This window comes from Octodon degus, unplaced genomic scaffold (genome assembly GCF_000260255.1).
Source record: "Octodon degus isolate 3935 unplaced genomic scaffold, OctDeg1.0 scaffold00178, whole genome shotgun sequence".
NCBI lineage: Eukaryota > Metazoa > Chordata > Mammalia > Rodentia > Octodontidae > Octodon > Octodon degus.
The window spans coordinates 4,812,291-4,822,408 of NW_004524754.1; the positions used below are offsets into that span (position 1 = coordinate 4,812,291).

Sequence of the window (10,118 nt, forward strand, 5' to 3'; positions counted from 1 at the left end):
TCTGAGGTTGCATTTTGTTCCTTCTCATCATTTTGTGTAGCACTGTCTTCTGACCTTTGTTGTAGATCTTTATTTTAGTTATAACCTTAGCATGTACTGAAGTTAGGTGCAGATCTACAAATTTAGATTTATCCAGCTGTGTCTTGCTTGGGTCTGGCTGCTGTTCTCAGCTCCTTCCTGCTGCTGCCCTTGGGGTTGTACCTGTTGTGCCCCTCTGGCAAGATTTTTTACTCCTGAACTAGCTAGATATTTTTCTCCTCTACCCTCTCTGCAGGGATTGCAGGGGGCTTCACCCCAGGCCTGTATACCAGGCCTGAGCTGAGCCTGGAGGGGACAAGGTGGAGTAGGGGGGAGAGGCAGCTCTCCCACACTCTCACTGTACCTGGGCTAGGACTGGATCTGGGGGTTTCTGGAATGCAGTATAAATTCCTACCCTGTGTGCAGGATGTGTGTGGGTACTAAGGATTGATCAGGGGCTTCATAAATGGTTGGAAGAGGTTTTCACCCACGTTACGCCTGGACTTGGACCAGTAGTAGGTCCTGCTGGTGCAGGGTAGCCGGAAGGTCTCCCACACACTCACTGGGCCTGGGCTAGTACTGTGTCTGGGGCTCCTGGAATGCAGCAGAAATTTTTAGTAGGCTGGCGGCATGGGTGAGGTGCTGCGGAGTGGTGGGGGGCGTCTCAAGGGGGTGGGAGAGGGTCTCTCCCACACTGCGCCTGGGCGGAACCAGTATTAGGTTCCGCAGGTGCAGGGTTGAGTGAAGCTGTCCCACACCAGTTTGGGGCTTTTAATACAAAAAAAAAAAAAAAAAAAAAAAAAAAAAAAAAAAAAACCTTTAATCTGGACTAATTATAATGCAAAATTAACTTTCAAAATACGATGCAGTGATAAAGACTTTCTAAATGAATATGAAAGAGAACCTAAAAAAATTCATGAACAAAAAATCATCGTTGCAGTAAGTATTCAAATGAATTCTAGTTACATCTAGGAGCCAATATTATCAAGAATGACAAAAGGAACGATACATCTGACTAGTTTTAGTAACACAAAAAGAAAACACAAGTGAAACAGCAATGGGAAGGTGTTTCAGCTACAAGATACAGCAAATAATTTTGTGTAATAACTTTCAATGTAAGTAGTGATAGCTTTACCACCAAAGACATAGCCTGACACATTTAATCAAAAAACAAAAAAAAAAACAAAACTCAAATGCATATAGCTCACCAGAGCCACACCTGAACCATGAAGAAATAGAGACAAAAAAATCAGTGAACAGAAAATAATATTCTGTGATACAGAGCATGAAATCAAACAGTGTCAGTGATTCTATTTTCAGACAAAGTGGACATCAAGTCAAAACTTGACTTGATGAGAAACAAAAAAGATCACTGCCTAATAGTAAAGGGAACAAGTCAGCAAGAAGAGATAGCAATTTTAAATATATGTGCTCAAATTCTGTTATACCTAATTTCATAAAATAAATTCTACTAGATATTAAAGGTCAGATAAACATCAACACAATCATAGTGTTCAATATCCCAGTATCACAAAAAGACAGACAAACCAGATAAAAAAATTCAACATCACAAAAATGTCTGAGTTGAACTATAGAATCCAAAATGTGGAATTATTACACATACACACACACACACACACACACACACACCCCACACAGAATGCTTCATTCAACAGTATCAGAACACATACATTTTTGTCAGCAGCACATACAACTTTCTGAAACATTAACTATTTCTTGGAGCATGAAATTCTTAAATGAATACAAAAGATTGAAATAATATCATGCATGCTATCATGACATACAATAAAATGGAAGCCAATGGCAAAGAAACCACAAAAAATGCACAACACATAGAGATTCAACAATATATCGTGGCATAATCCATAGGTCAGAGGAGAAATCAAAGAGAAAATAAAGTCTCTAGAATCAAGTGATAATGGCAACATAAGATAATAAAAATTAAAGGACATAACAAAAGCATTTCTGAGAGGAAGTATTGTAGCTGTAAATGTTAAAATAAGGAAAAGAGAGTGGTACACAAATTAACACTTGAGTGATACACCTGATAATTCTAGAAAAATATTGAAAGAAAATGTCAAATATTCAGAAGAAAAACTCATGAACATGAGAGCAGAATTCAATAAAATTTAAAAGGAATAAAAATGATCAATGAAGGAAGGAATTTGTTTTTTGAAAGGATAAAAATGTTTGATAAACCCTTATAAAACTTCTCAAAAGAAGAAAAGACCCATATTACTTAAATTTACAAGGAAAATAATTCAAAATTTCAGGGAAGACCATTGTAAGTATAATAAATTGTAAGAAACTATCTCAAAAACCTATATTGCAATACAATGAAGAATTAAGAAATATATAGACATACATATAAATTATGAAAATGAATATCAGAAGGTATAAAGTAATAAATAGACAATGAAATAAAGACAGAAATAACAGCCCACAACCTAAGAAAATTCTAGGTCTCATACAAGACAGATATAAATAGGCATAAAAAATGAAGTAGTCATAAAAATTTGTATGTGGGGACCTTAATTCCCCACTATCACAAATAGATAGATCAACCACAAAAATATCAGCAAAGAAATCATAGAAGTGGACCAAACCTGTGAACAAGTCAACTTAGAGTTTTAGTCTCCCATGTAACAACATCAGAATACATTCTTCTCATATTCACATAGCATATTCTCTAAAACAGACCATATGCTAGTGCATAAAACACTCTTCAGTAAATGTAAAGGAACCGAAATTATCCCATGCACATTATCTGATCATAGTACAATAAAACTGAAAATTATTGACAAAATGAAATGCCAAACTCCATAGATAAGGAAATTAAATAACACCTCCTGAACAACCAATGAGTTAAAGTCACCATGTTGCAGTGATAAATTCATGCTCATATTTACAGTAACACAGCTACACTTCTGAAAACGTAAATTTAGTGCAGACCCACAATAACAGATAAATTAATAAAGAATATGTGTATATGTGTTATATATACACACAATGAAGTTTCAGTTATCCATGAATAAGGATTATTTAAATCATTTGCAGGAAAATGGACAGAGTTTGAAATCACAATGCTGAGGGAAGTGAACCAGACACAGGAGAATAATATTACATAGTTTATCTAATATAAATGAACAATCAAGTAGAAAGATACTAAAGCACAATACAACAGAAATAATAATCAACAGGGTGTTTGAATGTAGAGAAGGGAAAGGATTTCAGGGAATGAGGAAAAATAAAGAATTGGAGAACTGTAGTGAAAATGATCAAGATGTGATATGCATATGTACCAATTGTCCAAGGTGAATGTAATTATTATGTAAGACAAGTATATACTAACAAACGTAAATAATATGTATTGACAAAGATATGTTAAGAAAAAACATGGAAGAGATACAACATGTAAACATGAATCCTAAGAAAATTTGTTTGAGTCTATCAAACAAATAGGGGAAGTAAACTTTCAAAGAAAGGATATGACAGTAATTAAAGAACATCACATAATTGTAAAAATAATTTTTATAATAAAACTAGTAATGTATATATAAATGATGATATAGCACCAAAATTCTTGAAGTGATAGTTTCAACATTATGGTCTTAGGTGAAATGTTTTAAAATTGTTTTCCAATAATTAACTGACCAAACAAAGTGATTTTGTAGAATCTACAAAACTTTCAATTGCCTTAACCTAGCCGCCATTCATAACAAAGAATACTACATTCAATAAAAGTGGAGGATGACTTCCAAAGTACATATTCAGTCAAGTGGTCTGGGTCAGAGCCAGACTGATCTGACAACATTCTGGGGGTTTTAGCAAATTTTTTGGCTTGATATTCCTTCACTCACATATTTATGACTTCACAAATACATTCTTTGTGTCTCCTTGCTTCATACATTGGGTAGAGGAGCAAAATAATGTACTGAAATTGAATTATATTTTAAAAAAATAGTGAGCACAAGGCCAGATTAAAGTGTATAGCAAGACCTTGTCTCAAGAAAGAAAAATCCTTACTTTCTCCTTCAACCTTTGTTCATTTATTTATTTTACTTATTTATTTTCAGCCTTTGCTTTTATCCTCCTTTTCCTTCATTCTTCAGGGCCTCCCTGGCCTTCTCAAGGCTAATGAAAGTAAAACTCTTCATCAGTTTAGGATAATTGCTTGTTATCTCCTTTCACCAGAATGCTTTCTAGTTTTTCAGTCACTTACAAACTCCTCCTAAACCCCAAGATACTATTTGCAACAACTGTTAAAGTTTTATTACCATCTACCTCTGTAACTTCTCCTTAACACCCATCTGGCAGGGTTACTTTCTTTCTGTTCATCTTTTACTGTGCTTTTCCTGGTTAGCACAGTAAGAAACACTCATAGAGAGAACCAGGAACAGAAGGTTCAGGCTGCCCAACCAGGGAGCCCTGCAGTAGGAGGAGCAAACTGCTTTATGTTACAACATGAGTCTCACATTGTGTCTACTGTGTAATCTGTAGTCCCTGTATGGTCTAGTGGAGGATAATGCATTCTTAGGTGAAGTGTCTATGCCATTCATGACTTTCCTGCTTCCAACATGTTCTCTGACATGTGAAGAAAGGAGTTTGAAGAAAATGTGAAGTGTGTCTTGAAGAGAGCCTTAGATCTCCATGCAGTTTTACTGATGATCCAGAAATGAAAGGGGAGAGAGCCTACTGATGAGGTTGATACTAATTTCCCCCTTTTGTCTAAAGCACCTTTTCTATTAATCCCCCAACGTTTAGTCTTTGCAATCCCAATTTCATACTCATTTCACTTTTTATTCTTATCAGTAATTACAGTGCTTCTTTATTTTTTGCATCCACAACACGATGGTCTCATGATGATGGGGTCTTAGGTCTCATTAAATAAAAATTATCTCTTCTTAGGAAGACAGGGAAGTGGAGCTGGGACAAAAACGTAGGCCTAATCCCACCAACCATTGAGGCAAACCAATACGTGAAGGAAAGAAATCCATATGTGCACTTTATATACCTTTTCTGAAACTCTGAAGATGGAACAACACGTGATGAGGGAAATCTTTCTGTCTCATGTAAGGAGATATTTAAGATTCAGAAGCCAATTGGTAATTGAAGCTCAGCATGTTTCCTTTTCATAAATTCTGTTGATATGAAAAGATGCTAAGTAACTTTCTATTGGCTCACAGGAGATGGCCATGTCAGAAGGTAGGAATATATACCTGCTTTAATGCTCTAGGATCCCCATTAAGGGCTTGGAGGGCTCCTGTGTGGGCTGATGAAATTGAGGTTGTGACCTACAAACACAGCTTTAGAGTCACCATGAGTGGACACTACTTTCTCCAACCACTTGCTTTTCTCCTCCTCAATGTCTTGGCAGGAGCCCAAGGTAAGCAGAGCCTCTTTCCAGAAGACCAGCTGAGAGACTGAATTAGCTCCAAGGATCTGGAGAGTTGTCCTGGAATTATGAAGAAAATGCCTTCTGTTGATCATTTTTTTCTGACCAAATGTTATTTTTAGTGATAGTATTTGCTGAATTTTGCCCCCTGGGGGTCTGAACTTTTCAAATTTAGAAGTGAGAGTTTGTAAAGATACAATATTTTTTTCACATATTGTCCATAAACTGTATTTCATGCTGCTCAGTAACAACTGCATGCTTAGAACATGAATAGTTTCTAATTTTTCCATTATAATTCACGGGTATGGCAGGACCTCAGACTTTGTTTTTGATCTATATCTTGTGTTTTGTTCTTTCCTCCTAATTTTAGTCCTTCTTTCTTTTTTCCTATTAAATTGGTTTCATGTATGTGTTTGCATGTGTGTGTGTGTGTGTGTGTGTGTGTGTGTGTGTGTGTTTTATTTCACATAAAATGGAGGGAAGGTATGTGCTTGATGGCTAAATATGTGAGCAGCTAGTAATAATTTTGCACAATAAAAGTTTTTAGATAACTGTGTACTGAAATCACTTGTAATTGTGCTGAATTTGATAGTGTGTATGTATGTTTATATGAGAAGGGCAGATGTATTTTTTTCTCTTTGCTTCAGAGGAAAAGAAAATCCTCTCCCAACATAAACTGTAATTACATCCCAGATAACTTTGCACCTGCAGTCTGAGCCTGCTTTGGGGCCTCATATGTTACCCAGTTAAGCCACAGGTTAGGGGTTCTGTGATGTGCTTTAATCTTTTTGAGTTCTGGGGAGAGCTCTGCCTGTTTGTTTCCCTTCTTACCACTTGTGTTGTGGTGTTCCAATCTCAGTCTTAGAAATAAACAGTCAAACAGACAGACAGACAAATAATCTGATGAGAGATGTAAGTGCTTGTAGATGTATTGATAGCAACAGTGAAGACTGGAAAGGACTCAGCCTTAGAGATATCAGAATATCCTGCAAATTTGTCTAAAGTCAAAATTTTCCTTTCCTTGGGGATAAGCTTTTTCCTTGCCATCTTAAACAACATGTGTTTGTAAGAATACTGTTCTGTGAGGGTCTTTGGATAAGTTTCTTTCACATTTTTCTGAGCCACTGTATGAAATTTGATCTCCGTGGTGTCCATGGTTTATTCAAATTCCGGATGGCAGTGTTTGAGCTCCTGAAAGGAGAAACTCATGCATTCCTGAAACCCTGTTCTTTATAGTATTCAACACTGTTCTTGGATACTACATCAGGAGTCAACCTCAGATCCTCACCTCTTTAATTTGTCCACTACATTTTGTATTGTCACATTTAGTCTCATGGTTTTAACTCTCATTTAATACCATTAACTCACAAAAGTGTATCTCGGCCCAGATTACCTCCTCTCAAATTCAAATTTATTTCTTTGTTTGACACCTTCACTTGGGACAACACATTTCACATTAACCCATGTTACACATGATCACATCCCCAATGAATTTCTGATTTCATATCACTACACTTTCCCCCTAAAAATACTTTCTCCATTCACAACTCAGGACAAAACATTGGAGTGATCTTTCACTATTTATCTCTCACATCTGTTCTGTATATTTGGAAAAACCCTGCCAAACTTAACTGCTTACCTATTTCTATGTTGTACCATATTATCTGTATGTGATTCAAGCAACTTCAATCTGAAGTCTCTGTTCCTGTTTTTGGGAAATTCTATCTTTCTAAGCAAGAACAAGTAAAGTACCTAATTTAAAGGAGTCGCTACCAAGTTAATATTTTTTATATCACTTTTAAACAAATATTTGTAGCATGCATTGTAGTACACATTTGTAGCAAGTTTATAGAATGTGTTGCTATATAGTACTTTGGATGTGTTTCACATACTTAAAAAAGAAACATTTAAGTTGCATTTTGAACAAAATTTATGATTTAGTCTTTGACCCTCAAATAATTTGCACATGAAATTCTTTTTAAAATTTCTAAAAATAAGCAGCAATTTGTTTATGCTTTGAATTTATATTATGAGTCATTTTATTGGATCAAATATTATGATTAGTATTATGCTATTTTTTGGTATTTATTGAGAGTTATTCTGAAGATGATCACCCCATCTGATTTTCTTTTCTTTTCTTTTCTTTTCTTTTTTTTTTTGTGCCAGGAATCTAACTGAGTACCTTGCACTTGCCATGCAGGCACTGTGATACTGCAATATATCCCTGGTCTTCCAATCTGCTTTAATAAATGTTCATGTGTCCTAAATAAAAATGTATAGAGTCTTTATTTTGTATAGAAACTAAGTGCTTTTAAAGATCAGTCCAAATTTCCTAATTTTTTGTTACAATTTTCAGCTCATCATTTATAAATACAGGCATCCTTTTACTGCACCCATCAATTATTGGATTGTATATTTTAAGGTGCTCTTAATGGTATATACCCTACATGGCTGACACTGACAAAGGATCTAGAAAGTGTGGCACAGGGTTTCAGGGTAAATCCTGAGGGGATTTGACTGACCTTGTCACATACAAAAGTTACATTTCTTGTTATATAGGTCTTGTTTTATCTAAGTCTTAACCATCCAGCAGAAAAGTATAAAAATGAGGTATAAAAGTAAAACCATATTAATATGCTGAACTGTAAAAGACTCAAGTCAACAACTTTTGACAATGCCAACCTTATGAAAAACCCACTACTATTGGATTACTGAACTATATTGGATTATTTTGCTGCATTCATGCACCTGCAACATTTAAATGACAATGGAATAACCATCTCTGACAAAACTAAACAGAAAAAGGGGATACAAATGGAGGACCGTTTTGTATCTGTGTATACAAAATAGGTAGGATATACAGCTATTTTCTCAATTCAATGAGAAGAAAGATTTGTACTAACAGTGTTTGGACAGGATATCATGTGTGCCTCTTGTATTATGAAAAACTACTATGAAGACAACAATATGCAATGCATTAATTATTGAAACTGTTCTACTAATTGATTCTGAAACCGTCTCATTGCTATTTATTTCTCAATAAAATTTATAAAAATGGTATATACTCTAAAGCAATTTTATCTTTCTAGATAATTAAAATACCTTTTAGCCTTTGGTTTATTTTCCACTTTCTTATGGCATATTGAATGTTAAATTATTTTTATCTACTATTTACATTAAAATTTAATTTGTATCATTAAGTTGTAAACCCAGTTTTCATTTGTATCATTATTTTACTCTGCCTAATCACATGATGTTACTTGCAGGGCTTTTGGGTTCTAATATTTCAGAATTTTATCTTTTAAAGAGTATTTGAATGTTTTAAAATTATAATGTATAATTTGCTCTAAATTGATAGGTAAATAGATTTTAACATTTTGATTATTGATACATTTTAAGCACTTTTCATAATTTAGAAATCTTCATTTGTTGAGCTTTCAAACATTGAGTAATTGCATGAAAGTGTACAGTTTCAAATACAACAGATATTCCTTCTCTCCTTTTTTCACTCAGTCACTGGTTCCTTGGAACTCAAATTCCATGGTACTTCTTGTTTTATTTTCTGTGCTTCTTACTCCTAAATTTAAATATTTACTTTATTGTGCATTCAGAGAAATATTTTTGATTTTTCTCTCTGCTCACTTACTTATCTTTCAACTACAGCTAATCTGATATAGAATTCATCTATTGATTTCATCTTAAAAATACTATCTTTATAATGAAAAGTACTATTTTTTAACTTTTCAAATGAGTCCAATTATTTCTTTCCTCTTTCTGAGATACAGTCTCACTGTACATTTGAGACTAGCTTTAAGCTCACTTTGTAGTCCAGGCTGGCCACCTCCCATGTGTGACTGCAGCCCTGTTCCACTACATCCTGCTATGTGTGTGTTTTTTTGTAATCCTTTCTTATGTGTACAACTTTTTAATTTCATGCTTAATTTTTTTATGCATTTGGTACAGGGTCTCACTACATAGCTTGGATTCCTAATTATCCTCCTGTTTTCAGCCTTGCTAGCTCTGGGATTACAGCCATTCAATGCCATACCTGGTCTCAGTGACGGGCTCAGAGCACCAGGCATTGGGCTGTCCTGACATGTGGTGCATTGTATCCAACGCTAGTCCTTGTGCTTGCCTAAGCAGGTGCTTAGTCACTGAGCTATCTTGGTGGTCCTAATGCTTTATTTTTAAAACACTTCAGATATAACTGCACATTCTTTTTTTTTTACAATTCCATTATGTGATTTTAATGGAAACTTATTTTTTTTCTGTATTAAATACAGGGTCTACAGGCTTCACTACACAGACCAGAGTTGTAGTGATCCTTCCTGTTTTTCAGCCTCCCAAGCACTGGGATTGTAGGTGCACACCACCATGACCAATCTCAATCACCCTTTCAGCATGTCCCAGGGGCAGGGCTGGCAATTCAGGCTGGGATTAAATCTCAGTCCCTGCACCTGTCTAAGCAGGTGCTTTAATCTGCTGAGTTATCTGGCCAGCACTTATTGATTATTTTTTAATGATTTATCTATTAATTCACTCTTGTTTATCATGCATTTATTGAGTTCCATATATTGGGAGAGTTAGTAGGTCTTTGTGATATGTCAGGGGATAAAATACGTAGAAAAATCAGTATTGTCTTACAGCAGATTTTGTCTGAGCGTTGATAGACAGTAAACTGAAA

General features: G+C 35.0%; 1 pseudogene; it reads left to right on the top strand.

Annotated features, from left to right (window-relative positions):
* Nucleotides 1-5,358: 5,358 nt before the first annotated feature.
* LOC101568915 overlaps nt 5,359-10,118 on the top strand; it is a 63,879-nt pseudogene continuing 59,119 nt past the window's right edge.